We start from the raw sequence: 20,307 nt of genomic DNA on the forward strand, positions 1-20,307 counted from the left end.
CTCAAATATGGAGAGTTTTCAACCTCTGCTGTAATTACTAACATATATTTCATCGTGGATGGGCTAGTTAAATATAGATCCTGAGATGGGGCAAAGTAGATCACTAATAGATAGCATCTAGGTACTAGGGTTTAGATACCATATTAGAACATGAAAATCTTTAGCTCAGGTGGGGTTACAAATAGATGCAGACTCCTACCTTGGGAATGGATAAGCAATGAGATCCTGCTGTGTAGCACTGGGAACTATTTCTAGTCACTTATGATGGAGCAGGATAATGTGGAAAAAAAGAATGTATACATGTATGTGTAACCGGGTCACACAGTGTTCTGTCAGCTATAATGGAAAAAATAAAAATCATCACATAAAAAGTTAAAAAAGAATGAATTGCCAGAATAGAGAGGTGGCTTCATAGTATGGAGGAAGAAAACTGCAATAAAAAAAATTGAGTAAATGTATAGTCTAAGGCAAAGTGTCTATATGCATATTATAGATCTAATAAAGAGTAAAGTTGAAGGATAGAAATAGATCATAATTGTTGATGAAACAGAGCATTACAGATCTTTTTTTATGTGAAGGGAAAGTGAATACTATTACATACGCTTTATTTAGTATGTTGTGAGAGGAAAAGCAAGTGCTTAAAAAATTGTGGATGTGGGAGTTCCCATCGTGGCGCAGTGGTTAACAAATCCGACTGGGAACCATGAGGTTGCGGGTTCCATCCCTGGCCTTGCTCAGTGGGTTAAGGGTCTGGCATTGCCATGAGCTGTGGTGTAGGTTGCAGACGCGGCTCGGATCCTGCGTTGCTGTGGCTCTGGCGTAGGCCGGTGGCTACAGATCCGATTGGACCCCTAGCCTGGGAACCTCCATATGCTGCGGGAGCGGCCCTAGAAAAAGGCAAAACAAAACAAAACAACAACTGTGGATGTGAAAAGCAATGAAAACTGTGGCCCTTGGTGAGACAATAATTTCAAGCAGGACATGGCCAATTTCATCAGTGCATCTACTGTAATGAGCACGGCAGGGCAGGACAGGATAAAGCAAAGTTCATCTCAAACAAGGGGAGTCTAAGATGAAGAGTAGGTGCAGCTCCCCTTTGGGTTTTCCTAGTGTGTCCTTGGTTACAGTGCAGACAGGTTTCTGCATGCCATCGCACATAAGATTAAATGCAGTGCCACCAAAGATCTTTAAATGACTTCTTCTAGGAGTCACAGAGGCGCACTGGGATAGCATTATGGTTACAAGCAGAGAACTTGGACTTATAACTGGCAATGTAAGTGTAGTTCCTCCAACCCATGATCACACACACACTTCAATCACACATCACATATATTTTAGTGAAATAAGTTCTTAGAAAAATGCCACTACATAAAACTTTCTCAAGGAGACACAGAAAACCTAAATTGCCCTAAAACCAGTACAGAAAATTAGTAGTTAAAAGTCTTCCCTCAAAGGAAGCATCAGCCAGGACACTGCTACAGGTGAGTTCTACCAAACATGCAAGGAAAGAATTAGATTTGTATAAAACAAACTCCTTCTGAGAACAGACAGCAAACACTCCCAAATTCGTCTTAGGGCAAAGGTAACCTTCATATCAAAATCAACAACTATAATATGATTATAGGTCAATCTCATTCACGAACATCTTTGTATAAAACAAAAACAAAATGCATTAGCAAGGCATATCTGAGAAAAATTAAAGATATGAATCATTATGTCCACATCAGGTTAATTCCAGGAATATACGGTTGTTTAACTTTTAGAAAATACATTATAGGATACAATAAATTAAAACATGGTAAGAGGAAAAATGTGCTAATTTTAATACATTCAGAAAAGAATATTAGATAAAATATCCATTTGTGATAGAAGGGAAGAAAGCCTCAGTAAATTAGATACCGAATGGAACTACTTTAGCTTGTTAAAGTGTACAAAAAAAAGCAAACATACTTGATAGTAAAATGCTGAAAGCATTCCCATTTATACCATGCTGGGGAGATAAAAACTGATGCAACCATTTGGCATTACCTACTAGAATTGAAGATATTCATGCACATTCACCTAGCAATGACATCCTGCCACAGTGCTATTTTTTTCTTTTTTAGGGGCTCACCTGTGGCATATGGAAGTTCCCAGGCTGGGGGTCAAATTGGAGCCTCAGCTACAGCTCTACACCACAGCCACAGCAACACCAGATCCAAGCCACATCTGCAACCTATGCCACAGCTTGTCACAACACCCAATCCTTAACCCACTAAATGAAGCCAGGGATTAAACCCGCATCCTCATGGACACTACATCAGTTCTTAACCCACTGAGCCATAACCGGAACTCCTCACACTCCTAATTTTAAAAATATTACCTTGGACATGCCTATAGATGTTAAAAATAATGGCCAGAGCCTAGACTATAACCCCTTTAGTTACACATAAATAGTGTATTTCTAGGTGAATTTAATAGACACTAAATTTTCTAGTAATGCAAGTAAATTGAGAGAAGGCTGAATTTTCTTTTGTTCACAAATTTATTCAAAATTACTATTTATTTTAGGAAATCACATCACCAATGACAATTGTACTGGTATCAGTCTGTATTTGTAGTTGTCACATTCATGGTAATCCATGTATAGGTCCAAACATTTTGGCTACTTCAAGTAGTCATGCTCTAGTATTTGCATATTTGATATATTATTATAAAAAACTTACATTAATTTTTTCATGTATTTTATACCTAAGGCATAATGTTGATATTTCAAAAATTGTGTGTATAGGTAGATTGTTATTTATAAATTATACTTCTGGTTGGTAAAGAAGTTGGTACAAAATATTTATTATGAAAAGGAGGAATTGGTATCATAACACTGAGTGAGTGCAATTCTCACAAATGGAGACATTGCAGCAACAGTAAAGAAATATTAAACAGTACTGCAATGCTAAACCCATTCTAAAATAAATACTGAAAGGGCTTCTCTAAATAAAAAAGAAGTAAGAAGAGATATGATAGAGGAAATCACAATTGGAAAGCAATCACTTAAATAAGCCAGTATATAGATTTAAAAGAAAAAAAAAAACCTACTGCAAAAAAGTGATGATAAACACAGAAATAGCAAAAGGACAAGCATCAAGATGTTTAAAAAGGACTTCAAAATCATAAAATGTGGGGAAGGAAAGTAAGAAAATCTAGGCTTTTTTTTTTTTTTAGAATGTGTTTGAGCCTTTATGTCCATCAGGCTAAAGCAAGCAGATATAGGAAGGGGTTGACATACTTGAAAAACAGGGCAACCGCAAATCAAAACCAAACATTATATTCACCAAAACTACAAAGAAAAGGACACAAGCATAAAGTAAAAGGAAATCATCCAACCAAAGAAAGAAACAAAGGAGAGACATAGAATCAGCTGGAAAACAAGGTTTAAAATGGCAATAAATACATATTATCAATAATTACCTCAAATGTCAAAGGACTGAATACTCCAATCGAAAGACATAGAGTGGCAGATTGGATAAAAAAGCAAGCGCCTACAATATGCTGTCTACAAGAGGTTCACCTTAGGGCAAAGGACACATTTAGATTGAAAGTGAGGGGATGGGAAAAGATGTTTCATTCAAATGGAATAGACAAGAAAGCAGAAGTTGAAATACTCATATCAGACAACACAGACTTTAAAACAAACACCATAAAGATAGATAAAGAAGGACACTATATAATGATAAAGGGATCAATTCAAGAAGAGGATATTACACTCATCAGTATATATGCCTCTAAGATAGGAGCACCCAAATACATGCAACAAATACTAACAGATATAAGACAAAAAATTTATGGGAATACACTAATAGTAGGAGACTTTAACAACCACTCACATCGATGGACAGATCCTCTAGACAGATAATCAATAAAGCAACAGAGATCTTAAATGACATAGAAGAACAGTTAGACTTAATTGATATTTTCAAGACATTACATGCAAAAAAACCCAAAAAACAAAAAAACCCCAGAATATACATTCTTTTCAAGTGTACATAGAACATTCTCTAGGATAACCACGTACTGGGGCACAAAACTAACCTGAACAAATTTAAGAGGTATTTCAAGTATCTTCTCTGACCACAATGGCATGAAACTAGAAATCAACCACAGGAAAAGAAATGAGAAAAAAACTGACTACATGAAGACTAAACAACATGCTACTAAAAAACCAATGGGTTAGTGAGGAAATCAAGAAGGAAATTAAAAAATACCTTGAGACAAATGCTAATGAAAACACAACCATTCAAAATCTATGGGATGCTGCAAAAGCAGTGCTTAGACGGAAGTTCATAGCCATACAGGCCTTCCTCAAAAAAGAAGCAGCATTGGAGTTCCCATCATGGCTCAGTGGTTACCAAATCTGACTAGGAACCATGAGGTTTCGGGTTCCATCCCTGGCCTTGCTCAGTGGGTTAAGGATCTGGCGTTGCCGTGAGCTGTGGTGTAGGCCACAGATGCAGCTCGGATCCTGAGTTGCTGTGGCTCTGGTGCAGGCCGGTGGCTACAGCTCCGATTGTACCCCTAGCCTGGGAATCTCCAATGTGCCACAGGAGCGGCCCTAGAAAAGGCAAAAAGACAAAAAAAAAAAAAGGCAGCAGCATTTCAATTCGACAACTTGATCCACTACCGAAATGAATTAGAAAAAGAACAAACAAAACCTAAAGTCAGTAGAAGGAAGGAAATCATAAAGATCAGAGAGGAAATCAATAAAATAGAGATTCAGAAAACAATGGAAAAAAAATCAATAAAACCAAGAGCTGGTTCTTTGAAAGGGTAAACAAAATTGAAAAACCTCTGGCCAGACTCACCAAGATGAGGAGCGAAAAAAACCCAAATAAACAAAATAAGAAATGAAAGAGGAGAAATCTCAATGGATATTGCAGAAATATAAAAAAACATAGGAGAATACTATGAACAATTATATGCCAACAAATTTGACAACCTAGAAGAAATGGACAACTTTCTAGAGACTTACAGCCCACCAAAACCGAACAAGAAGAAATAGATCATCTGAACAGATTGATCACTAGAAATGAAATTGAATATGTAATAAAAACACTCCCCACAAACAAAAGTCCAGGACCAGATGGCTTCACAGGTGAATTCTACCAAACATACAAAGAATAACTTATACCCATCCTGCTTAAACTTTTCCAAAAGGTTGAAGAAGAAGGAACATTCCCAAAGACATTCTATGAAGCCACCATCACCCTAATACCAAAACCAGACAAAGATACCACCAAAAAAGAAAATTAGAGGCCAATATATTTGATGAATATAGACACAAAAATTCTTAACAAAATTTTAGCCAACCGAATCCAAAAACATATGAAAAAGATCATACACCACGACCAAGTGGAATTCATCCCAAGTCCACAAGGATGGTTCAACATATGCCAATCAATCGACGTCATACCCCATATTAACAAAAGAAAAGTAAAAAACCACATGGTCAGCTCAATACATGCAGAAAAAGCCTTTGACAAAGTCCAACATCCATTCATGATCAAAACTCTCACCAAGGTGGGTATAGAGGGAACATACCTTAACATAAGAAAAGGCATTTATGACAAACCCACAGCCAATATAATACTCAATGGAGAAAAGTTGAAAGCCTTTCCACTAAAGTCTGGAGCAAGATAAGGATGCCCACTCTCACCACTTTTCTTCAACATAGTACTGGAAGTCCTAGCCACAGCAATCAGACAAACAAATAAATAAAACGTATCCAAATTGGAAGAGAAGAAGTAAAATTGTCACTGTATGCAGATATGATACTATATATAGAAAGCCCTAAGGACTCCACACAAAAACTACTCGAACCGATCAATGAACTCAGCAAAGTAGCTGAGGATACAAGATTAACATTCAGAAATCTGTTGCATTTCTGTATACTGACAATGAAACACTAGAAAAGGAATATAAAAATATATAATACCTTTTAAAATTGCACCCCCCAAAATTAAATACCTAGGAATAAACCTGACCAAGGAGGTGAAAGACTTAAATGCTGAGAACCAGAAAACATTAATCAAGGAAATTAAAGAAGATTCAAAGAAATGGAAAGATATTCCATGATCTTGGGTTGGAAGAATTAATATCACAAAATGGCCATACTACCTAAAGCAATCTACAGATTCAATGCAACCGCTGTCAAATTACCCATGACATTTTTCACAGAACTACAACAAACAACTCAAAGATTTATATGGAACCATAAAAGACCCAGAATTTCCAAAGCAATCCTGAGGAAAAACAAATAAGCAGGAAGATGCAAACTATTATGTTTGGATTGGATAAGCAATGAGATCCTGCTGTATAGCACTGGGAACTGTATCTAGTTACTTGTGATGGAGCCTGATGGAGGATAATGGGAGAAAAAGAATGTATACAGATATATATGTATATGTATATACATATGTGACTGGGTCACTTTGCCATACAGTAGAAAATTGACAGAACACTGTAAACCAACTATAATGGAAAAAATAAAAATCATTTAAGAAAAACCAAGTAGGAGGCATAACTCTCCTAGATTTCATGCAATATCACAAAGCTACATCATCAAGACAGTGTGGTACTGGTACCAAAACAGACATACAGGCCAATGGAACATAATAGAGAACACAGAAATAAACCCAGACACCGAGGGTCAGTTAATCTTCAACAAAGGAGGCAAGAATATAAAATGGGGAAAAGACAGTCTTTTCAGCAAATGGTGCTGGGAAACCTGGACAGCTACATGTAAATCAATGAAACTGGAACACACTATCACACCATGAACAAAAACAAACTCAAAATGACTTAAAGACATAAATGTAAAGCAAGAGACCATAAAGCTCCAGAAGAGAACATATGCAAAACATTCTCTGACATCAACCATACAAATGTTTTCTTAGATCAGTCTCTCAAGGCAACAGAAATAAAAGCAAAAGTAATCCAATTGGACCTAATCAAACTGACAAGCTTTTGCGCAGCAAAGGAAACCATAACACACACACACACACAGACAATTATTTGAAAATAATTTCAAATGGTGCAACTGACAAGGGCTTAATCTCCAAAATGAACAAACACCTTATACAACTCAACAGTAAAAATACCAACAACCCAATGGAAAAATGGGCAAAAGACCTGAATAGACATTTCTCCAAAGAAGACAGACAGATGGCCAACAAGCAAATGAAGCAATGCTCACCATCCCTGATTATTAGAGAAATGCAAATCAAAACTACTATGAGATACCACCTCACACCAGTCAGGATAGCCATCATTAATAAGTCCACAAATAACAAATGCTGGAGAGGGTGTGGGAAAAAAGGGAACCCTCCTGCACTGTTGGTGGGAATGTAAATTGCTATAACCAATATGGAAAACAGTATGGAGGTTCCTCAAAAAACTAAATATAGAGTCATATGACCCAGCAATCCCACCCTTGGGTATATACCTGAACAAAACTTTCCTTGAAAAGATACATGCACCCGTGTGTTCATTGCAGCACTATTCACAATATCCAAGACATGGAAACAACCTAAATGTCCACTGACAGATGAACGGATTAGGAAGATGTGGTATATATACACAATGGAATACAACTCAGTCATCAAAAAGAAAAAAAATAATGCCATTTGCAGCAACTTGGATGGAACTAGAGATTCATACTAAGTGAAGTCAGTCAGAAAGAGAAAGACAAATACCATATGATTTCACTTATATTCTGGAATCTAACATACAGCACAAATGAACCTTTCCACAGAAAAGAAACTCATGGATGTGGAGAACAGATTTGTGGTTGCCAAGAGGGAGAGGAAGGTAGTGGGATGGACAGGGAGTTTGTGGTTAATAGATGCAAACTATTGTATTTGGAGTGGATAAGCAATGAGACCACTTGGAACTATATCTAGTCACTTGTGATGGAGCCTGATGGAAGATAATGTGAGAAAAAGAACATATATATATATATATTTTGCTGTACAGTAGAAATTGACAGAACACTGTAGTAAATCAACTATATGGAAAAAATAAAAATAAAAAAGTAACATTAAACAACCTAAACATTAATTGGAGAGTGGATAAACTGCAATATGATCATACAATGGAATATTATGAAGCCATTTAAAAAACACTACTCTGACTTCCTCTTCTTATGCTCACTATGCTTCAGACACACAGGTTTTCCTCAAAATACCAGGCATGATCCTCAGCTGTTCTCACCTCCTGGAATACTCCTCCCCCAGATAACCCTCACCATATTCAAGCTTTTGTTCAAATGTACCTTCTCAAAGGGATATCCCTAACCAAATTAATTATCACTACAATCTCTTGTCTGTGCCTGCAATCTATCATCCTACTCATTAATCTCACCACTGCTGAACTCCCCTTAATCTACATATTTTTCCATAATTCATCACTTTAATTATAGTTTACATATTTGGTATATCTATTGTGTTTCTTATCTATAACAGTGTCACTGGAAGTATGGATCCTGCTGTTAGACCACAAACTCTGTTACTAACTTGGAGTATTCACAAACTTTTATAGCAATTTGAGATGACTGAAGCATTCTTAATTGGATACTTAAAAAGTATCCAATGAAAGTATCAGTTTGCAATGTATTTGAAGCTTAAAATCCTGGTCCTTCACCACAGAGAACTTGAATATCACTGTCTACAATATATGGTCTGTAACAGCAGGGATCTTTGTCTGCCTGTTCACTTCTGTATCCTCACTATCTAGAATAATATCTGGCAAAATAAGAGCTCAATAAATGGGATTAATGAAAGAACTCACAGTTCATTGGGGGAAAGAAATTTAAACAGACAATTACAATACAGTGCCATAAGTGTGTATTACAGGGGGTTACAAATGATGCTATGGGAGCACAGAGTGAGGGATTTCTGAGTGATTTTGACAAAACTTCTCAGAAGAGGTAAAGTCTGATCTGACAAAAGGTTGAAGAGAAAGAAAAGAGCATTTGGGGCTAAAGAAACAGCATGAAGTAAGATGAAGCAGGCCAGTTTGGAGGATCCATAATTATTTTTATGGGTGGATCAAAGAATGAGTGTAGAGGACAGACTAAATACATGGTTGGAGAGATAGGCAGGGATGAGGAAATGGAGGACCTTGAATAACTTGCCTTGAAGGGCCTTGATGATGGAGCCGGACTGGAAGAAATTAAATGGCTATTGCAGATGAACAGGCAAAAATTATTGGTGACAGAAAGGGGCTTTCAGAAGGGTGGTGTAAGGGTCTTTGCAAATCTTCTCTCCAAAAGCAACAGTAAAACTAGAAAAATATCAAAAACAACCATTTTGTCCCCTAGACATTGACCAGGGCATGTAGAAGGTGTTAATGTCAGACAAGCTATTGAACCTCAATAAGAACAGTAGAGTCTGTGTCATTTTAATATGGGGCCACTCTCACTTTACTCCCACCTCAGCTTTACATCATGATAGTCATGAGGACTGATTGGAGAGGGGGCTGACCTGTTTAGAGCTCTGAGGGGGAAAAACATGCCCAGGGGAATTGTCAAAAACACAAGCATTCTTGGTGGAAATCAATTGGAGAAGACAAACATTGCAGCTGCCAGAGGTTGCAATAATGTTTGGAATAGGTGAAAGGTTAGGTAAAAATTTAACAAGGAGCTCTTGGGACTAAAATAGCCATGTAGGCTTTGATAAGGTACCAGAAATTTCTGGGGATCTGCAAGGCTGTGCACATGCTCAAGAGAAAGTGGAGAGTGTCTCAGTTATTTATGAATCCCTGGCTAAATGTATGGTCATATGCAGGCAGAAAGTAAAAGCTAGGACAGATATCTAAAGTATCTGAATGCTGAGTGTGTTCTCCAACCCACATGCAGATACCCTCAGCAAAAGGTGGAAACTTCACTTGCAAAAGTGTTTAAGTGCAGTATCCAATTTTTTTTTTTTTTTTGCTGACTATTATGACAAACTGGCCTGGGTATGACACTAAGGACTCCAGTCTTAAAGTAAAAATAAAAATTCCAACAACATCTGCTCGCTCACCCCTGAACAAAACTGACTGCAGACATCAGAGGACACATACTGCTAAAAGCAGTGGAATAGAATATGCAAAATGCTGAAAGAAAAAATGTTTTCAACCAAGAATTCTATATCCAGTATAACTACCCTTTAAAAATGAAGATAAAAAAATCCCACAATGCGCAGAGAATTCATTACTAGTACACCTACCTTACACAAAATACTAAAGGAAGTCCTTACTCTAAAAGGGAAAGAGGAGGAGGTGGCCAAAAGGTGTAGTAGGAAGACCCTAAGCTCACCTGCTGCATGGGCACACCAAAATTCCAACTGTTTACAGAGCAATTATCAATAAAAGAGAACTGGAGACTAGCAGAAAAGATCTATGACTAAAGAAGGAATCAGAACAAGGTAGATGGGGGGGAAGCACAGAGGTGCAGTATAATCCAGACCCATATCCCTGGGCAGGCCATACACAAATGAGAGGATAATAATCAGGTGTTAAGAGATTATCAACTTAACATACATAATCATATATATGCATATATATGTAAGTATATATGATTATATATATATATATATATATATATATATAGAGAGAGAGAGAGAGAGAGAGAGAGAGAGAAGAGAGAGTTATATATGAATCTCATAATAATGACAAGCCCAAAATCTACAATAGGTGCACGCACACAAAAGAAAAACAAATCCAAATGTAGCACTAAACGTAGCCCCCAAATCACAATGGAAGAGAGCTAAAGAAGAAGAAAGGAATAAGAAAAACCTCCAAAAACAAACAAAAAACAACTGATAAAATGGCAATAAGTACATAACTATCAATGATTATTTTACATATAAATGGACTAAATGCTCCAATCAAAACAAAGAGAGTAAATAAACAGATTAAAAAAACAAGATCCATGTATATACTGCCAACAAGACACTCATTTCAGATCTAAAGACATAGACACATTGAAAGTGAGGGGATAGGAAAAGATATTCCATGCAAATAGAAATTAAAAATAAAATGGGTAGTAACACTTGCATCAGACAAAATAGAATTTAAAGACCGTTAAAAGAGACAAAGAAGAATATTACATAATGATCGAGAGATCAACCAATAAGAAGATATAACAATTGTAAATATATATGTACCTAACACAGGAGCACACAAATACATAAGGCAAATATTAACAGACATAAAGGAGAAGTGACAGTTAACACAATAATAGTAGGGGACTTTAACACCCCACTTACATCAATGGACAGATGATCCAACCAGAAAAATCAATAAGGAAACAGGGGCCTTAAACAACACATTAGATCAGGTAAACTTAAAAGAAACATATAGAACATTCCAAGCAAAAGCAGCAGAATACACATTCTTTTCAGGTGCACATGAAACATTATCCAGGATAGAGCTCAACCACAAGAAAGTCTCAATGTTTTAAAAGACTGAAATAATATCCTTTTTTTCCAAAAACATGGCTATAAAACTAGAACTCAACTACAAGAAAAATAATTGCAAAAAACACAAAACATGTGGAGGTTAAACAATATGCTACTGGGAGTTCCTATCATGGCTCAGTGGTTAATGAACTGGACTAGTATCCATGAGGATGCAGGTTCCATCCCTGGCCTCGCTCAGTGGGTTAAGGATCTGGCATTGCCATGAGCTGTCATGTAGGTCACAGACACGGCCTGGATCCCTCATTGCTGTGGCTGTGGTGTAGGCCAGCAGCTGTAGCTCTGATTCAATCCCTAGCCTGGGAACTTCCATATGCCGTGGGTGTTGCCCTAAAAAGCAAAAAAAAAAAAAAAAAAAAAAAAGAAAAAAACCTACACACACAATATCTCACTAAATAAATCAAAAAGGAAACTTAAAAATGCCTGGAAACAAATGAAAAGGAATCAATAATACAAGACCCATGGAATGCAGCAAAATCAGTTCTAATTGGGAAGTTTATAGTGATAAGAAGCCTATGTCAGGAAACAAGAAAAATCTCAAATAAAACCTAACCTTAGAAAAAGAACAAACAAAACTCAAAGTAGTAGAGGAAAAGAAATAACAATGATCAGAGCGAATTAAATGAAATAGAAACTAAAACAGCAGTAGAAAAAAATCAACCAACAAGAGACTTATCTTCTATCAGAAAGAAATTAGGGCAACAATCCCATTTATCATCACATCAGAAAGTATAAAATACCTAGGAATAAACCCACTTAAGGAGGTAAAAGACCTGTATTCAGAAAACTATAAGCAACTGACATAAGAAACTGAAGACAACACAAACAGATGGAAACATATACTGTGTTCTTGAACTGGAAGAAATCAGTATTGTTAAAATGACTATACTACCCAAAGCAAATGCAATTCCTATGAATTACCAATGGCATTTTTAAAAATTTTGTCTTTTTTAGGGCTACACCCATGGCATATGGAGGTTCCCAGGCAGCGGTCTAATGGGAGCTGTAGCCGCCGGCCTGGGCCACAGCTACAGCAATGCGGGATCTGAGCTGCATCTGCGACCTACACCACAGCTCATGGCAACACCAGATCCTTAACCCACTGAGCGAGGCCAGGGATCGAACCCGCAACCTCGTGGTTCCTAGTCGGATTTGTTAACCACTTAGCCATGATGGGAACTCCACCAATGGCATTTTTTCTGAAGAACTAGAACAAATAATTTTAAAATTTGTATGGAAACACAAGAGACCCTGAATAGCCAAAACAACTTTGAGAAAGAAGAATGGAACTGGAGGGATCATGCTCCCTGACTTTAGACTATAACACAAAGCTACAGTCATCAAAACAATACGGTATGGGTACAAAAACAGAAATATAGATCAATGGAACAGGATAGAAAGCCCAGAAACAAGCCCAAGCACCCATGGTCAACTAATCCATGACAAAGGAGGCAGGAGCATACAGTGGAGGAAAGACAGTCTCTTCAATAAGTGGTGCTGGGGAAACTGGACAGCTACATGGAAAAGAATGAAATCAGAACACTCTCTAACACCATACACAAAAATAAACTCAAAACAGATTAAAAACCTAAATGTAAGACTGGATGCCATAAACCTCCTAGAAGAAAATATAGGTAGAACATTCTTTGACATAAGCCACAATAGCAGGTTTTTTTGCATCTGTCTCCTAAAGTAAAGGAAATAAAAGCAAAAATAACCAAATGGGACCTAATTAAACTTAGAAGCTTTTGCACAGAAAAGGAAACCATTGACAAAATGAAAACACAACCTACTTAATGGGAGAAAAATATTTGCAAATGTTATGGTCAATATGGGCTTAATATCCAACATTTATAAACAGCTCATACAACTCAACATCAAAAAAAACGAATACCCTGATTTAAAAATGGGCAGAAGAACTGAACATTTTTCCAAAGAGGAAATACAGATGACCAACAGGCACATGAAAAGAGGCTCAACATCATTAATCATCAGGGAAATGTAAATCAAACCCACAGTGAGCTATCACCTCACACATCAGAATGGCTATCATCAACAAGACAACAAATAATATATGTTGGTAAGGATGTGGAGAGAAGGGAACCCTCATACACTGTTGGTGGGAATATAAATTGGTGTAGCAACTATGGAAAACAGCATGGAGGTTTCTCAAAAAATAAAAATAAAGTAACCATATGACCCATTAATTCCACTTCTGGGTATATAACTGAAAAAAACGAAAGCACTAATTCAAAAAGATATATGCACTCCAATGTTCATTGGGGCACTATTTAACACAGCCAAGACACGGAAGCAACCTAAGTGTCCATCAACAGATGAATGGATAAAGAAGATGTGATGTATATGTACACGTGTGTGTATAGGGAGAGAGAGAGACATGCCCAGGCACAATGGAATACTACTCAGCTGCAACAAAGAATGAAATTTTGCCTTTTGCAGAATCATGGATAGACTCAGAGGGTATTATGCTCAGTGAAATAAGTTAGACAGAGAAAGACACATACTCTATGATACCACTTGTATGTGCAATCTAAAAAATACAACAAACTAGTGAGTATAAGAAAAGAGAAGCAGACCTACAGATACAGAGAATAAACTAGTCGTTACCCGTGGTGAGAACGAAGGTGGAAAGGATAACAAAGGGGTAAGGAATTAAGAAGTACAAACTATTAGGTATAAACTAAGTTATAAGGACGTATTGCACAGTATAAGGAATATAGCCAATATTTTATCATAACTACAAATGTAACACAACCTTCAAAAATTGTGAATCACTATTTGTAATAATCATAACATATAATACTGTACACTCGGGTTCAATCCCAGGCCCCATTCAGTGGGTTAAGGATCTGGCGTTGTCATGAGCTGTGGTGTAGGTTGCCGATGCAGCTTGGATCCTGCATTGCTGTGGCTGTGGCATAGGCCAGCAGCTGCAGTTCCGATTCAACCCCTAGCCCATGATCTTCCAAATATTGTGGGTGCAGCCTTAAAAAGACAATAAATAAATAAACTGAATACTGAAACAAAAAAAGTAACAAGTGTTGGTGAGGATGTGGAGAAAAAGAAACTCTTGCACACTGCTGGCAGGAATGTAAATTGGTACAGTTACTATGGAAAACATTATTGAGGTTCCTTAAAAAATTAAAAATAGAACTGCCATATAATCTAGCAATTTCATTTCTGGGTATATACCCTAAAACAAAAGCATTTATTTAAGAAGATACATGCACCTTCTATGTTCAGTGCAGAAACATTTACAATAGCCCAGACATGGAAGCAACCTAAGTGTTCACTGATGGGTAAAAACGTGGTACACAACACATACACACATACAGAAGAGTATTAAGGCATAAAAAAAGAATGAAATCTTGCCTTTTCCAACAACATGAATGGACCTAGAGTTTATTATGCTAAGTGAAATAAGTCAAATGGAGAAAGATGATTTCTCTTATGATTACAGTTATATTTCAAATCTAAAAATCAAAACAAAGGAATAAAGCTAACAAAAGAGAAACAAGCTCATAGATACAGAGAACAAACTGGTTGTTTCCAGAGGGGCGGGAGGTTAAGTGGAGAGGACAGAAACGGATTAAGAGGTACAAAACTTTTAGTTACAAAATAAATGTCATGTGGATATAATGTATATAAGGGGAATACAGACAATAATATTATATCTTTCAATGGTGATAGGTGGTAACTTGACTTATGGTGATCAGTTTATAATGTATAGAAATATGAAATCACTATATTGTGCATTTGGAACTAACACAGTGTTGTAGGTCAATTATACTACAATTTAAAAGTGATTATTTAGGCCCCCTACCTCACATCACAGACAAAAACTAAGTCAAAATGGATTGGACAAAAACATAAGAAGCAAAAATGTAAAACTTTCAGAAGAAAATACGGGAGAAAAATCAAGACCTTGGATTAACCAAAGAGTTCTTAGCTACAACACCAAAAAGCACTATCTGGAAAAGAAAAATGACAAGTTGAACTTAAAATACCTGATAAAGGTCTTGTATATAAATATACTAAATATATATGAAACAATCTGATTGAAAAGTGGGCATAATATATGATAGACATTTTTCCAAAGGACATACATAAATGGACAAGAAACATGAAAAGACGGTCAGCATCATGTCATTAGGGAAATGCAACTCCAAACCACAAAGAGGTATCATCACTTCACACCCACAAGGGCAGCTGTAAATTTATTAAAAGGAAAACCAGCAAATATTGGTGAGGATGTGGAGAAATTAGAACCTTTATACATGGCTGGTGGTGCATGTGAATGTAATCAATGTGAAATGGTGCGGCCCCCTGGGAAAACGATTTTGGCAAAAGATGAGACACGCAACTATCATTTGATCCAGCAACCCCACTCCTAGGTATCTATGCAAGAGCCCTGAAGACATATGTACACCCAAAATCTGAGGCGTGAATGCCCCTACCAGCCTTATTCACCCATGGCCCCAAGGTGGCAATCACCCAGACGTGCACAAACAAGAGGTGGTATAGACACACATTAGATACCACGGGGTGGCCACCACAAGTATGACGTACTGCGAGTTCCCGTGTGGCACAGTGGGTTAAGGACCCGGTGTTGCCGCAGCTGCAGTGCACACCACGCCTGGGGGGCGGGTTTGATCCCTGGCCCGGGGCCTTCCACATGCCAAGCGTGCGCCCCCCCCACCCCCCCAAAAGTAATAAAGTGCCGAGTCACACTACGACGTGGATGCCCCTCGAACGCCTCACACCAAGTAAAAGAAGCAGGTCCCCAAAGCCTGCATGCTGTGTGATTCCACTTACGGGAACTGTCCATGGCAGGGAAACCCACAGAGACAGGAAGCTCACCCGTGGCCGCCAGGGGCTCGGGTGGTAATGAGGACTGGGTACCAACGGGCAGGGGAGAGATGTGATGGAGGTGATGATGGATCTCAGACTGGATCATGGCGATGGCGGCAGCACGCGGTAAACGTCCCGAAAATCCTTGAGCGAGTCCGTTTCATGGTATGTAAACTGCATCTCGATACAAACCTTTAAAAACCCCTCGGGAATGGGAGGAAAAAACAAGGCCATGTCTTTGACAATGTATCAGGGGCCGCACAGAGCTCCCTGGGCTGTCGCGCGCTGTTGTCGCTGCTGCTGGGCCCACGGGAGGGGAGGTGGTCTTCCCAGGAGGGCTGAGGCTCACGCGAGGAGTTGGGTCTTTCACGCTATTTTTTTCAATCCATAGATAAAGGATGCTGCTGGGTTGAACTTTTGACTAGCAGTGGGAGCGAAGAGAGCTGGATGGGTTTACAACACACTCAGGATGCAGAAGGGACAGGATTTTGTACTGATCCGGCCGTGGGAATGGGGAAGAGTGAGGATGCCTCAGACTCAACATGCTCAGAGCCGGATGCCGGTCGTCCTCTCGAACGTACTGCCCTCCTGAACTGCTAATCTCAGTGAGTGGATCCGCATCTTGGCACAGCGTGAGCATCCATTGATTGTCTTTGGAGTGAAAGAATGAATGAACAGGGTAAAAGCATGGCCAAAGCATTCACCGGGTCCTGCCAAACAAACAGCCAGGCCCACGCTCACCCGCAAGGTCAGCTCAGCAAACGTCGATCCGAAGGTCCCTCTCACTCTGCCGACCATCTGGGAAATCATCGGGCCCCACACCTCGAAGAACACTCACCTTCCTTCCCATCGGCAGCCACTCCTTGCCTAAAGCCTGCAGGTGTGGCACGGACCAGGTTTTGCCCGGAGCCTCCCATCCGTAAATTCTTCACGTGCGGACGATGGCAGGTGCATCACGTCCAGCCCACATGAGCACGGGGGACCTTTGGTGTCGTAGAAAGGGGGTCCCCAGGGCCCCCAACAACGGGCGGATCTATGTTCACTTTGGCTCCAGGCAGAAAGAGACTCTTCCTCTCAGAGGGGGGTTATTCCTCCAGGGCCCGCCTCCCGCCTTCTTCGTCCTGGCAGGCAGAAAGCACGGCTGCCAAAAACACTGCAGCCAGTGAGTGATCAATCTGGGTAGTTTACTGCTGTTCCCAGTGTTAACAAGCAGAGATACAAAACTGCTTGTGGTTCCTGGTACCGTTACCACAAGCAGGAAGTGATCCCTCCCGGTCCGCCCTTCCCAGAAATAGAGAGGTGGGACAAGCAAAGACGTCCCCAGACTCAACCAACACAGCAAACATTCCCTTCATGGTACTGGTTATGAGATAATGTATAACCTTTTTAAGTATAACGATAAACACATTCACCTCTCCTTGTTGTTAAGATTACAGTACTGTGCATAGCATATGGTTGCCATTATCATTATCACCATTTCCTTACTGAGGACAAATCAGAATGACACGACAATGTCCTTCCATAGTGTTTCTAATTCTTTGCCTTTATAGCTACGTCAGTGGAAAATAAACTGTCATTTTTCCTATGGTGTTTCCTGAAAGGGCAATTCCAAGCGAAGAGGCAGACCTAATAGACTGCTCTATGGCAATGATTACGGATGTGTTCCTCCATGTGAGATAGCATTTTCCTTTCATCCACTGGGTATACAGTTATGTCACCCAAGTCTTCTATGATGACATTTTTGTTAGGCCATGTACTACACTCATGGAACACATAACACTTTGGACAATCGTTTGTCATCTGGGTAAAACTTTTAATGGCAAAGCATTCAGAGGAGCATTCTTCATTGTTAACATTCAACTAAGGGACTGAATGAATGTTTCCGCTTTTCAGGGCAGTCAGTAAAGTAAGAAGCCTAAACAGGCTTTTCAGAGAACAGAGAGACAGCTTCCTTGACTAGCCTCCCCGACGCCCTGCCCTGCCATTCCCGACTCTTGCTAGGTAGCCTTGCTCAGGAGGGGCACAGAAAGGATAAAATCGGGACAGAAAACATTAGTGGATATCAGCAGGAAAGAAAGTCAGTGCTGCGATGTCTTGAGACAGCCGAGTTCCCGCTCCACCGCACTGCCGAGCAAAGTGAAGCGCGGAGAGGGTAGGGACTCGCAGAAAGCTAAACACGACCAGTCAAGGACAGACCCAGGGCGGGCAAGTCCGATAGAGTCTGAGAATGTAGTCCGGCCGTCAGTCCCGCCGCGAGGTTGCTCCGGCTCTTCCAGCTCTTGCCAAGCACTAGGCCCATCAGACACCGCGCTGATCTCCAGGCGGACTCTGTCGCACATCTGGCACAAACCGTGACGCCCGCCCTGTGGCAAGGCACAAGTGGCCTTCTCCTCTGCCAGGGCTAAGGTGAGTACCACCGCCCTGCGGCCGAGCAGCCAGGGCAGGAGCCGCCGCCCTCTCACTGCGCCAGGCCTGAAAGCCAGAGCCTGGGCAGACGCACTCACCGCCCCCACCCGGGCCACCTCCCCCCGCCCCCCCCCCCCCCCCCCGGCCCGCCCGCCATCCACGGGGCAGGACCCACCTGTGCCGGAGGTCGCGACTCCCAGTTCAGCGAAGCGGGAGGAACTGAAAGCAAGGCGAGCCTCGGGAGGCAGCCCTGCGCCCGCCTTTTTGCCTTTTGCCCAGAACGGCGGCCCCGCGCGCCCCTCCCCCGCGCGCCGGGCTCCGCGGCCTGGAGGCCCCGCCCCTCTCCTTCCGGGCGTGCCGGGTGGGGGCCTCGCGCGCCGGGGACCCAGCCGGCCGCGGGGGGCGTGCGGGAGCCTCGGGTACCGGAGGGCTGGGTTGGGGCGCGCCGGTGGATTGCCTTCCTTGAGCAGGTTTGGAAGCAGCGGGGCGGAGAGGAGGCTGGATGGACCCTGTGTAACTCTGCGTGTAAAAGCCAGGTCGCCCTGCTTGCCTTTTCAGGGATACTCCCAGTTCGCTCCTATTTATGGTGATTTATTGAGGTTCCCTAGGACTAACATTCTTCCAGTATCCTTCTACCACTGTCTTGATCTTACATGGCATACGACTCACTTTTGAACGCCCACCAGTTCGCTTGAGCACCTTGAACCCAAGGTCCAGGTAGAGTAGTACATACAGTGAGCACTCGAACGCAACACACCTTTAGGAACACACATGCGCGTAAAAATTCAAGAACCATATGTATTGCAAAGAAGGAGAAAATATTTCATTGAAATAACATGTGCAATGGAAATTCAGGGCGGAGGGAGAAATTGAGAGCAACAGCAAACAACGAATAAATATATAGACGTTGAAAATGGGAAACTGAGCAGTGTTGTAGTTATCAGAGGTGATAATTGTTAGTCTAATGTCGAAAGGGTAATAATAAAGCAAACAGTTTGTAGAAGTCGGGGTCAACAAAAAAAGAAAAACCCTTCCTACTTTTCCTCTGGAACTCTTTCTGCCAGAGCTGTACCCCTATTTGTCTCTTTGGAAATTTGGTGCTCATTCTTTTGGACTCAATTTAGATTTTGCCTTCTCTGTGAATTTTTCATTGTCTGTCCCAGATAAATTTATAGCTTCCTTTTTCGTCAGTGCAATATGACCAATGCATCCAGCACGGGCCTCAAGTGTACCACTTATCATTCTGGATTGTAATCTCTCCCTTTGCATGCCTGTGCCCTCCAATGAACAAGTAGCTTATCGAGAGCAAAAAGTTCATAATTTTCCCACTTATTTTCCAAGTCCCTAGCTCAGAACCTAACATATATTATGTGCTCAGTGAATATTTGTTGAGAATTGTCTACAGTCAGTGAATAGATAGAAAAAAGAGTATAGCTTGAATATGAATCACTCTACAGAGGAATAACTGAATAAGGTCAGGGGATAAAGTATTCATTCATGCAGCAAACATTAATGAGTATCTCCCGAATGCCAGGTG

At 40.2% G+C, this 20,307-nt stretch overlaps 1 protein-coding gene across 2 annotated transcripts in view; it reads right to left on the reverse strand.

Annotated features, from left to right (window-relative positions):
- Window positions 1-19,079, reverse strand: part of TMLHE (trimethyllysine hydroxylase, epsilon) — a 72,840-nt gene extending 53,761 nt beyond the window's left edge. For both annotated transcript variants that reach the window (XM_047764727.1, XM_047764726.1), the window contains exon 1: window positions 18,946-19,079. The gene's annotated coding sequence lies outside the window, so the exon portion shown is untranslated. The remainder of the gene's footprint in view (window positions 1-18,945) is intronic.
- Between the last annotated feature and the right edge of the window lie 1,228 nt (window positions 19,080-20,307).

Source organism: Phacochoerus africanus, chromosome X, assembly GCF_016906955.1.
Source record: "Phacochoerus africanus isolate WHEZ1 chromosome X, ROS_Pafr_v1, whole genome shotgun sequence".
NCBI classification, from domain to species: Eukaryota; Metazoa; Chordata; class Mammalia; order Artiodactyla; family Suidae; genus Phacochoerus; species Phacochoerus africanus.